The 12,641-nt window shown below is 37.7% G+C and overlaps 1 protein-coding gene across 5 annotated transcripts in view; it reads left to right on the top strand.

Annotated features, from left to right (window-relative positions):
• foxp1b (forkhead box P1b) overlaps positions 1–12,641 on the top strand; it is a 193,163-nt gene that overhangs the window by 129,131 nt on the left and 51,391 nt on the right. The window lies entirely within an intron of this gene.

Raw genomic sequence — 12,641 nt, 5'->3', positions numbered from 1 at the left:
TCCCTCTGTGATTTTTATTCATTTTTTCCCATCTAATATGTGAACACAATGAAAAAATTAGTTTTAACCTGGCTTTATCCAATACTCAGATTTCGTTTTTTAAAATATATGCAAATTAGCGCATATTGAATTAGATATTGCCTAATTTGCATATTTAAACATTAAATGACAGAAAACTTGTAATACATTTTTTTCTCATCTTAATGTAGGTAATCAACTGGGAAAGTTTCAGTGATATCTGCTAGTTAAAAATGTTACCCTATTCACCTGTAGTGTCTCGCCTTAATACAAAGTTGGATTGATATATTTTTTATTATAATAAATACATACAATTTTAATTGTTATTCATAAATAATGCATTTATGAACAGCTAGTTTTGACATATTTTCTGATGTGTGTGTTTATGTGAGTGATCAGGCATTATTTGTTTACATTTATATATACAGTTGGTTGTACAACATGTACCTGTCAAAGCTTGACAAACAGGAAATTAAGGCAGACAGGGCTGAAGAGTTGGAAGCACATTAGCGTAGTGTTCTTTCATCATTCACAGTAATCTAACAAATCACGCACAATGAAATCCTGTCAGTTTTAGCACATTATGAGCACATGGATATCTAACGTGTGTGCAAGTGTGAAGAGCAAACAACATTAGCTTATTTAATAGAGGTACAGTAAGTATGGCATTCTATCTCTGTCTCTTTCTCTCTGATTTCACACTTAATTCTGTCATCAGCAGTTAAAGGGGGCGCCCGGGAGCATCCCTGTCTCCCGTCTCAGCCTCCGGGCTTTCTATTTGCCTATCCTTTGTGATGCAAAGCAAATCCGGCCCTTTTCATTTCCCCATCCGCGCCCCTTTAAAAGAGAGCAGCTAGCCGTGTCTGATGCAATATTTACGTTTATTTGAGATCATTCTCGCTCAGATCCTTATCTTTGTTTGAGCAAGGTGGATGTTGTTTGTTTCATGCTGGAATCGCAGGAGACCAAGGGGCATATTTGTTAATTAACGCACATCCCTGCTTTGAGTGAGTCTGTTTGTGTGTGCAATCACTATATAGGCAGGATTTTTCATGGTACTTGGAAACGAAATGGGCAAATTATGCATTTTCTAAGCAATTTGACTGAGGAAAAGGAGGAAAAACATCTTAGACTTGCGTTGAAGGAGTGACTTGAACATCAAAGGGGCTTGGAGTTTGGCTCTTTTCACCCAAAACACAACATAGCAACGTGCTAAAAAATACTCTAGCTACCACATAGCAACACCCTAGAATAATGACGCAAGTTTTCTGCAGGCATGCTCCACTCACATCAAAACTAGTTTTTACTGAGGTGTTGTGGTAGGGCTGCACGATAAATTGAAATAAATCCAACATTGCGATATGCCCTAGTGCTATTATCAAATTGCAAAGGCTGTGATTAAATGTAATGAATAAATGCGCTGCATGTTTCAGAGTGAAACGAGGAAACTGTTCTTTCACACGCGAGCAGCTCATGATCCGGTGTCTCAGAGCGGATCACAGGAAACAGGGAACTCATCTCTGCATCTTCTCTGATTTGACTGGCTTATAATGTGTGTTTGGGAACATGCAACATGTGCCAACCATCTTCTCAAACTTGTAATGAGAAGCTCTTATAAACTGGCTGTTGTCAACAAAAAAGAAGCTGCGAGTTTCTGACAATATAAAAGCTTAATGATTTAACATTTGAAAGTGATGAAATTAAGACAACCACACATTTTAGCATTGTAATTTTACAGTTGCACTGTGAAATAAAACTAGTAGTAGTTGTATATTTTCCTTAAATGCTCTTTTTTTTTTTTTCTACAGTGAAATATTACAATAGTTATATTTCTTATTATAGTCATCACGAATATAGTGCAATCACAATTTTTATCAGAAAAAAACAACAACAAAGATTTTAACCCCCAAAATCATGCAGCCTCGCTTTGTGGCATATCGCTATCATGTCATGTATTCTAAAAAAAACTTGTGTAGATATCACTGGACATAAGCCTTAAGGGAAGAAATACGGTATCTGTGACCTTTTAGGTTCTGTGTGAATTTGCCGGCATTGAGATAAAGTCGAGAGGATCAAGCTAAACCGCTTCACTCGTCAGGCTGAGGGGTCAACGGCCGGCAGATTCCACTGTCCGGACTGTTAGTAAGTAGAGGAGGAGCAGACCAGCCTTAGCAAACAAAGACAGAATTAAAATTCTAATTTATTTATGTATACAGAGAGCATGGCCAACCTGTCACTCACACCAGTGAAAAAGAAAGCATGTGTGTTTTTGTCTATCTCCCTCATGCTCTCTTCTCTCTTTCTATGACTGTGTTCAAGATGGAATCCTAGCGTACTGCATAATAAATACTGTACACTGCTTGCTATTTGTTTTTAAGTTTGCAAATCAAACATTTCAAACATGTAGCCTACAGTATGCTATATTGTATGTCTCTTGCTGGTGCAGTACTCCTTAATGTGAAGTCTTTGGCTGCGTCCAAAAGCTGAAAAAACCCTGCCTTCGGAGGATGTATTCCAAGGTAGGAACGCATCAAGGAACGCCCAAATTCAATGTTGGCTTCACTTCCTGTCTCCTATGATCCCTTCATCTAATCGTTTTTCGAAGGCAGCATAGATATATCCTTCGCTGCCTTTGATATCCCACAATCCTGTGCTTTCCATTCAGTGACATGTTTAGCTACAAATTAAAGATGGCGTCTGAAAGTTGTGGTTGGTGGTCAGTTTGTGTGTAAATGTACGTTTTTGACCAACGGTTTCCGCTTCTGGAAAATTAGTAATTAAATAGTAATTAAATATTTGCTTAGTTATCACTAAAGCATGCTTTATTTTGCTATAGATCATTAAACCGTTTTGCTGCCTCAGAAGTCTGTCTGAAATCAGTTTTGAGTACTTTCGTGCGTAGACAAAGTCATTGCCTATAAAGCAGCAAGGCAACAAGTCAGCTGCCTAAGTTTTCAGACGCAGCCTTTAAATCAAGTGGTGAAGTTGAGCACAGTGCATTATGGGATAGTTCCCAGTGTGGTGTGCTTTGTTGTACATTTTGGCACATTCGTTCTTTGCATATAGAAAATATTCTGACACTGCATAGTATGCATATTATATACTGTATGGAAGTATGCCATTCTGGACAGAGCCTGCATCTTTTTCTCTCCTTCGTTCCGTCCAATAACTCTTTAGCTCATTATATTATCTGTGCACCCAATAGCTCTTGCTGTCTTGTGTGATATACTATCATTAGATGCTGATCTATATTAGGTGTTATTGCTGTATTGAGGCGCCAGAAGCCAGTGTCAATTTGCTTTCCTTACTCTAGAACGTTTGATTTGATTTGTGACCGTTTTCTCACCCATTCAGCATTTCAATCACCCTCCACCTAAGACTTTGAAGATTTAAGTGTTTGCACATTATTTATTTTGGTCAGCAGTGAGAAATGTAATCGTAGCACACTAATTGTTAATTGTTGGGCTTATAGGGATCACAGGGTATGGCAGTAAACTCATGGGAACCTTTGCTAATCGATGGGCGTCTCTAACATACAGTAAGTAGTGCATTGGATGCTGGACAATTAACAGACAATAACTCTTATATTTCTTCATTAGTCATACTAGGAGATTTTAAAAAATTAAATTAAATTGGGGGGGGGGGGATCTTTATTAATATGACACACAACATAGAACACCATAAACATCTGGTGTAGTGACAGACCGGAGCAAAGGCTAAACACACTCGACTGGTCAAAAAAAAACGTGAGTAAATCACTGACAAAATGACACGCATAATTAAGAGTCCATGCCACTTTACCACTTTACACCTACAGCAGAGAAGAGAGAGTCAACAAGAGAAAGAGAGAGAGAGGAAGATCGAGAGAGTGCAACTCCCTCCTTGCTAATTACGGTTATCACTGAAATGGTAGGGCTTGAGTCATTAGTTCCATGTGCATTTAATTAGAGGCAGTCTGAAATTGGATTTAACTTATTACTTTTTCATGGATCGCTTTCTTGTCATCACTTCAAATTGGATTGCAGCCCCAGGTAACTAATTATGCCCGCCACAGGATCAGGAGTGGAGAAATAGGTAATTAGGAACAACACTTGCGGACCTTCCTTGATAGTCCACCCTTTCCATGAAATGAGGGAAAATAAAAAAAGACCAAAAAAAGAGAGAGAGGATTATTTGCGGCAATGCTGTGAAAGCAGGTGTGGTTGACTGTCCGTTGCCGCAAGGGATGATGGGTAGGGAGCTGCCACCTATGGAGGATTACAGCTGGGTTGGCTGGGTTATTTTGACGTGATTTTCACCCGCCAGCATAATGCCCGTACTAGACACATTGTGGTTTAGTTGCACAGTGTAAATGTCATGCCTATTCTCATGCACTCGTGAACTTTTGCCGATAAAGGCCGCTTGAGCGTAAACTTTTGGCGTTCACGCTTGACTTGGCAAGAATATATAGCAAAACAAACGTGGTGTCAATAGGCAGCCTGAAAAGAGAGGTTGTTTGTTTCCTTGGAAAGTGTTGGCGCTTGTTGAGATCAGCTGGTCGGTTCGCTTATTTTTGGTGTAAACATGTGCAAATCATCTGGAGTTTGTTGCTGTACCAAAAACTCAATGATGGAGAATCTTCAGCAAATGTGCTTGTTGCGAAGTGCGCTATTAGTTATCTAAGCTGTCAGACTTTTTGTCAGGTTGACACTAAAATGCATGAAAAATCTCATAGACTTTCAGTGAAGAAGGGACTTTTCTAGGGATCCGAATGTTATCCAGATTTAGACCAGTAAAGCAACAATTCAGATCACAATGCAATGCGAAACCACTCAGAACACACTAGCAGTCTCATACACGCAGCCATTCAGAACATCTTAGCAGCTGTATAGCAACACCCTGGCAACCACCCAACATAATACTGCAACATAGTAAATGGTTTAAATCTAATTGTAAAAATGATGACCTGACGTGTGTGCGTGTGTGTGTGGGATGGATGGATGGATGGATAGATAGATAGATACGCCAATATGTAAGATAAATAATACAACAAATTTACAAAAAAATTGTAATTTGAAATATTTACATTTATTTAATTATTTTTAGCAATTTAATGTTGGACCCTGATCACAGGATTCCGCTCCTACACTAAGACACCAGCAGCTGAAGTAGTTTTGGAGCATTTTATAACATTCATTGTTCATTAAATGTCCTCTGTTGTGAACTAGACTCGCTTGTTCTCTCGGGCCTCAATGGTCAAAAATGTCAGTTTTTTTCAGTGTTTTGATGATGTCACAGGAAGTAATCAGTAGAGCTGTTTTGCACAATCTTTCTCCTTCTGTTTCTCTTTGCCTTTCTTTCATGATCATATGCAGTCGTTGGGAGGGCAAGTGGAGGTCAAGCGATAATGTCCTCTCACTTTAACAAATGATGAAGGGACCGCACCACAACCCCACCACCCCCCTCCCTTCCACACACGCGCAGACAGACTGCAATTCCTCGTCTTCATAGAGTGCTACATGACACAGTGCAGAAGTCAGGCCTTGGCTCTCCTTCACTAATACCCTCTTTCTTCTCTGCAGTTTTTTCCCCTCCAGATTTTTTTTTTTTTTTGGTGTGTGTGTTTTTTTTTTTTTTTTTTTTGGTGGATACCCATGGCATTGTCCTGACACATGTATACCACAGTGTAACAATCTGTAACTCATTAGCGGTGTGGTGTGCTGGGGCTCGCTGGAGCTCAGCCAGAGCTTCCAGCCTCTCTTACAGACAAACCCAGCACAGCATATAGAGCCCAGCTCAGCCACGAGAAGCCAGACGCGGGCTGTGAAGTCTGTCAACCCCTGCGCTGATCTGGACATGACAATGAGGCTGTTTGCAATCCAACAACTCTTGATAATGTCAGTGTGGATGGGAGTTTAAATGTTTGGGATCGGTAAGAATAATAAAAAAAAAAGGTCTCTTAGTTTGCAAGACTGCATTTTTAGTGTGCAGTCTAAATTTTTAGTTTTTTTACTAAAATTTAAATTTAAAATTAAATAAAAAAAATTTAGTTTGCAAGACTGCAAAATGCAAGGCTGCATTTTTTTAAATAAAAAAATATAGTTAAAAAAACAGAGGGGAAACCGGTAATATTGTGAAATATTAATAGAATTTTAGATAATTGTCTTCTATTTTTATATACTTTAAAATGTAATTTATTCCTCATTTTCAGCATCGGTCACATGATCCCAAATCATTCTAATATGCTGATTTGGTCCTCAAGAAAAATCTCTGATTATCAGCGTTGAAAATTATGGAAGCTTGTTTCTGCCACGTAATAAAACAATTTAAGAGATAATTGCGACTTTTTATCTCGCAATTCTGACTTTGAGGGGAAAAAAGTCAGAATTGCGAGATAAAAAGTCGCAATTACCTTTTTTTTTTATTCTGTGGCAGAAACAAGCTTTCATAGAAAATGGTTGTGCAGCTTAATATATTTGTGAAAACCTTGCTACTTTTTTCAGGATTCTTTGTTGAATTAAGTTCAGAAGAACAGCTTTAATTTGAAACAGAAATAATTTCTAACAAATTAAATGCCCTTACTATCACTTTTTATCAATCAAATGCATCATAATAAAGCAGCATCCACATAGACACCCAAGTATTTATAAGATGACACTGTTTCAATCTGAATGTTATGTACAGCCACTGGTGTTATATATATATATATATAATATGATTGAAGATGATTCTAGTATACATCATGTTGTACAGACAGATGGGTTGAGTGGTGTGAAAGGAACTCACTTATTATAAACGGAAAGACAACAAAGGAAATGATTTTTGACTAGGCTATATATATATATATATATATATATATAATATATATATACTGTATATACTGTATATATAGCCTAGTCAAAAATCATTTCCTTTGTTGTCTTTCCGTTTATAATAAGTGAGTTCCTTTCACACCACTCAACCCATCTGTCTGTACAACATGATGTATACTAGAATCATCTTCAATACCTAATAAAGACAACAGTACAGAACAGCTAAGATATTCTCCAAAAAGTCACTTTTTGTGTCTCACAGAAAAAAAGAAAGTCAAATGGTTTTGGCAAGCATGAGGGATTAGTAAATGATGACAGAATCGTCTTTTTAGGGCTAACTATTACTTTAAAGTCATAATCGTTTTGCCGCTTTTTTTTCACTCTGAAGGACCTCAGAAGGAACCGTCTGCGTATTTCTCATTCCTCCATCTGTGGCTGTAGCCACGTATCATTCCTGTTCTCTTCAGCCGTTTGTTTTTTCTAGTCATATTGTAAGAATGCATTATGTGTAATGTGTAGATGAGAAACAGGTTTGGATGATGCTGTCACGATGAGGTCATCACGCTTTTTTCCAGACCGTCTGGCTCAGCCAGTGAGTAACGTCCAACCATCAGATTGCTGTCGCATCAACTCCGAGCGCCAACCCTTAAAGCAACAGTGCCATTTTAGAGACCTTTTCACTTCAGTCATGTTTCTTTTCTCCCCCCGAGCAACCCACCAGACCCTTCTTCTTGTCTCCTCCCCTTCTCCCCTCATCCCTCAAATCTTTCCATCTTTTCATCCGTTTTCCGCCACGGTATGCAGATGTGTGGTCCGTGTTGCTATGACTGATTCATTCGTCCTGCGGGGAGTTTATGGATAGATGTGATTAGGTCGTATTTGAGACTCCAAAACACTAACTGCAATATGAGAAGCTTGGTGAAGTCTCTTGTGTGAAGCCACATCTGACAGCCTGTGGGTTCACTGGAGAACTGACGGTTGTCAGTGGTTAGCATGAGAGGCTATTGTGATCAGCGCGTGTATGTTTAACTGCTTTTAGTAGTTGAGCTCTTTCTCGCTCGCTCTCTTTTTCTTATTTTTTTTCTAAAGTATTAATATTGTCATTGAGAGTAGACAAAACCCATATGGTGTTGGTTTATATTTATTACAGATGTTAAAATACCTTGCCGTGGCCTTGTGCTGCTTTGTTTGGAAAGGTCGACTGAGTTTAGTAACGCAAAGATGTTCACTAGATGTTCGCTTGCATTTGGCTGACACTCCTTTAGCATGGCAGTAAATTTTTTCTTTGATCTCAGAGGATGCCTGAATGTATAATGAATATATTAAAACAGATTCCTTAACTTAATATTTTATTTTATTTGTGATATACCATTTAAAATTAAAATATTACTACATTTATTATTACATTTAGTTTAATATATTATGTGTAATTAGTATTTATTTAAATTATCTAAATTTTTCCAATATTTTATTAGTTAACTACCGTTAAAATGATGTAGTAACATTGTACTTACTCAAATAAGTACTGAGTAACATTAAGTAACTACATGTACTTACTATAGAGTTACAGTTAGGATTAGGATTTGGTTCATGCTTAGTTACTTGAAATTATGCATAATTTACTGTTATTACTATAGTAAGTACATGTAGTAACGTGTAACTACGTCACCTTAAATAGTGTTAATACTTTTATTCAGCAGTTACAATTTTAATTTTAAATTTTTTTTTAATAAATGCTGTTCTTTTGAACTTTCTGTTCATTAAAGAATCCTGAAAAAATGTGTATTACGATTTCCACAAAGTTATTAAGCAGCCTGACTGTTTTGAACATTGATGATGATAATAATAAGAAATGTTTTTGGAGCTCCAAATCAGCACATTAGAATGATCACAGGAATAAATTACATTTTAACATATTTTTATATATATATATTATATATAAAATTATATATTATATATATATATATAATATGAAGAGTTCAGATGCAAAAGTCTTTAAGTGCCATCTGAAATTTTCTTCTAGAATGATCATTTTTATGAAGCTTGTATATTAAAGTTCAGTAATTTCACTTAAATGGCAATGAAGATTACCTATTAATTGCCATTTAAGTGAAATTACTGAACTTAAATATACGAGCTTCATAAAAATGATCATTCTAGAAGAAAATTTCAGATGGCACTTAGAGGCTTTCGCATCTGAACTCTTCATATATATATATCTCCAAACAATCGTGTATATCTCCAAACATCATCAATTAATCTTGGGAATGACAGATACATGTGTTTCACCCCACGCCAGAGGGATTTTGAGCCATTCCTCTTCTAGAACAGTGGCCAGGTCACTATGTGATGCTGGTGGAGGAAACCGTTTTCTGGCTTACTCCTCCAAAATACCCCAAAGTTGCTCAAAAATATTCAGATCTGGTGACTGTGCAGGCCATGGGAGATGTTCAACTTCACTTTCATGTTTATCAAACCATTCTGTCACAAGTCTTGCTGTGTGTATTGATGCATTATCATACTGGTACATGGCACCCCCTTCAGGGTACAATGCTTGAACCATTAGTCCTCCGGAATGGTTTGGTAGTGACGTGCCCATCAAGCACAGCAGGGAAAGCCTTGATATTACAGACCAAACCATCACTGATCCACCCAGTGCTTCACTCTGGACAGCAACAGTCAGGTGTTAAGCCAAATTTGGGGCTTCTCCACACCGTAACTCCCAGGTATGTGGGAAAGACAGTGAAGGTGAACTCATCAGAGAACAATACGTTTCACATTTTCCACAGTCCAAGATTTGCACTGTTGGAGCCATTGACACCAACATTTGGCATTGGCAAGAGTGACCAAATGTTTGGCAATAGCAGCTTGACCATGAATATTGACTTTGTGTAGCTCCCAATGAACAGGAGCTTTTTTTTTCTTCTTTTTTTTCATGTATATGAATCCCTTTCAGACATCTTCCTCTTGCGTCGACAGTTACTCCTGTTGGATGTGGTTCGTCCTACAGTACGTGTTGGTACGCTGATGTTACCCTGGATATTATCGCTCTCTGATGCACCACAAAGACTCACCGTCCTGGTCACAGATGAGCCAGCGTCTCGCTGCGCACCAACAGTTTTTCCTCTTTTGAACTCTGATATGTCTCCCATTATGTTGTGTGGATTGCAATATTTTATGGACAGCTGCTACTGCTCTGCTAATTCAACCTTCACACTCTGCTCTTACTGATGGAATGTAAAATCAGTGAAGATTCGCCACCAGGACACGCATATATAAGCGTGAAACCTCCAATACTAGTTTCATTGTCCAGCCGGTATTAATATACACATTTCAGTAGCACTTTATTTCACAGTCCAGTTCCCCATGTACATACTATGTACATGTTATCGTTATTACAATTACTGGGTTAAAACTAGCCCTAACCCAAACCTAACCTTAGCCCATGTAGTTACCTTAAATTAACCAGTACTTTCTGAGGTAAATAGACTGTAAACTGTAGAAAAAATGTAATGCAAAAAACTACATAAATCAAATGAAAATGATTTTTCAAAATCAAATGATTTTTTTTTACACTGTTCAAATATGGTAGTTTGTTTCTTAAGATTTCGTGTTTCTTTCCTCTGATCGAAATGTTTTGATGACGCCTCCAAAAAATAGTGTCTGACTCAAAAAAAGGACATGCTCTGAATTAATCACAATAGAACATAAAGAAAACAACATTCCCCCACCCACTTCATTTATGTCGAACATCACCAACAAAAGCTCGTGTTTTGACTGAAGTCAAAGCCGCAGCGAAGCAAAGACCGTGGTGGAACACTTTTCGCTAACGTATCAGCACAGGATTAGCAAAACAGGATCTGCTCGATATTAAGCAGCTTTTGTCATAGTGCAAATTGCTAAATGCACATATAATCATTTCAGAGTTTGTGGCTTCTGTAGTGATTGTCTGTTCCTCATTACCTGTGCCAAATATCAACACCGCACACATACTGTACTGAAACTGCTGCCGTCATGATAGTCAGAGGTCAGAGATGACTGTTTGGTCTCTGCTCATTCATTAATAGAAGTGACATTCAAGATGCGTGTGCGTGTGTGTGTGTGTGTGTGTCGGTCCTTCAAAACGAAGGTTGTTGCCTACAGCACCAGCTGTTTTCTGTTAACATCACACCTGTTCATGCTAAAACCTGTAAACAACAGATTACGTTTAGTCACAGGACAGCGTTACTAATGAGTTTATTTAGACCCGCACAAAGGTCTAAGAACGGTCTTTAAACAAAGAGATCTCGTCATAGTAGTAGTACTAAAACCCGTCACATCTGTAGTGGTTTTGTGATGACTCTTCACGAGAGGATTCGAATGACTGTGCGGTTCAAATGCTAAACTCAAGCAGGTTACCAGCAAACACTTATCTGGGATCAGTCCCCCCCCCCCCCCCCCCCCGGCCCATTGTCACCCTGACAGTCATACGGGGAACCGTAGAGCTGATCTGAGATGGAGCGCGTTATTGTTTGTGTGTCAGTCTTGCAAAGGAGTCAACCTGTGCTTTCCAATTATCTGTAACAAGACATAAATGAATAGTGTTGGTTCTGTGACTCACAAAGTGATGGAGTGAATAAACAGCAAGATCTATTAGACGGCTTGGATAGAAAGAGTATGGGTAATTATGGCGTACAGGCCTGAACACAGCACAGATAGATGGAGAGAGAGCGAGCGAGAGACAAGAGGAGGAGGCTTGAACTGTATGTCTGCTAAATTTATCATGAGCCCTTTGGGAGCAGTGAAATGAGAACAGTGGCCTATTACTGCTAAGAAGGTGTTTTATTGAGAATATGCCGACATTCTGCCCAGGGGAAACGGCATGGGAGAGGGGGTACGACCGTGTGTGTGTGTGTGTGTGTGTGTGTGTGTGTGTGTGTGTGTGTGTGTGTGTGTGTTCATATGAGCGGCTGCATGCGTTATGTGTGCGTACTTGCACGGCTGCTTGCCTTTTTGCCCTTGCTTGAGCATGTTTTTTTTTTTTTTTCATAAGTGTGTCTATGTGCCCTGAGAGTGTTTGTCAGAGAAACAATGAAGTATTTCATTGTATCATGTATAGACTTTTAACTCTTCATTTCTTTAGGTCAGTAATTAAGACAGTCAGTTTCTTGTGGACTACAGAAACTGTTGTTTACAGTCCCACAAACTGACACTACAATGTTTTTTTTGGACCCATTCAACATAAATTCCACTATGTGAATATGATCATTATTTTGTGTTGTTGTTTATGTACAGTACCATAGCATGATGTATTATTATTTGATACTACCACAATATTACTTTTATAAAGGTATTCATTTATTTCTATTAATAATCATATATGTTATTCATTTTTATTTATTTTCGCGCTTGTTTTTATATTGCTATTGTAATGTCTTTACTGTTTAATTTTGATTTTCAAATTATTATAATCTTTCATACATTAAATGTATTATTAACATAATGAAAAATATAAAAAATACTATTATCTTGCCTAAATATGATTTTTTTATTATTATTATTATTATTATTATTACATGCAGGAGTTAAAAAATAATGCTTATATTCAAATTAAAAAACCTATTGACTAAGGCAGTAAGTATAAAATAACACACACCGCGGCTGCGAACGGTTAGAACATAAGTGCTCAGAGCTAGCAAGTGATTAAAACATCACCACCTTCTCACTTTTTTTTATTATTAAAAAAGAGGGAAGTTTAGCCTTGGGTTTTGAGTGTGTAATATCAAATTTGCCAGTAGAGGGCGAAGCAACTTTTCTGTGTTTTCCCCCTCTTTTTTAATAAAAAAAAAAAAA

The sequence above is a fragment of the Rutilus rutilus genome (genome assembly GCF_951802725.1).
Source record: "Rutilus rutilus genome assembly, chromosome: 12".
Classification (NCBI taxonomy): domain Eukaryota; kingdom Metazoa; phylum Chordata; class Actinopteri; order Cypriniformes; family Leuciscidae; genus Rutilus; species Rutilus rutilus.
The sequence above is the reverse complement of the archived record's forward strand: the minus strand, read 5'-3'. Positions and strand labels throughout refer to the sequence as shown.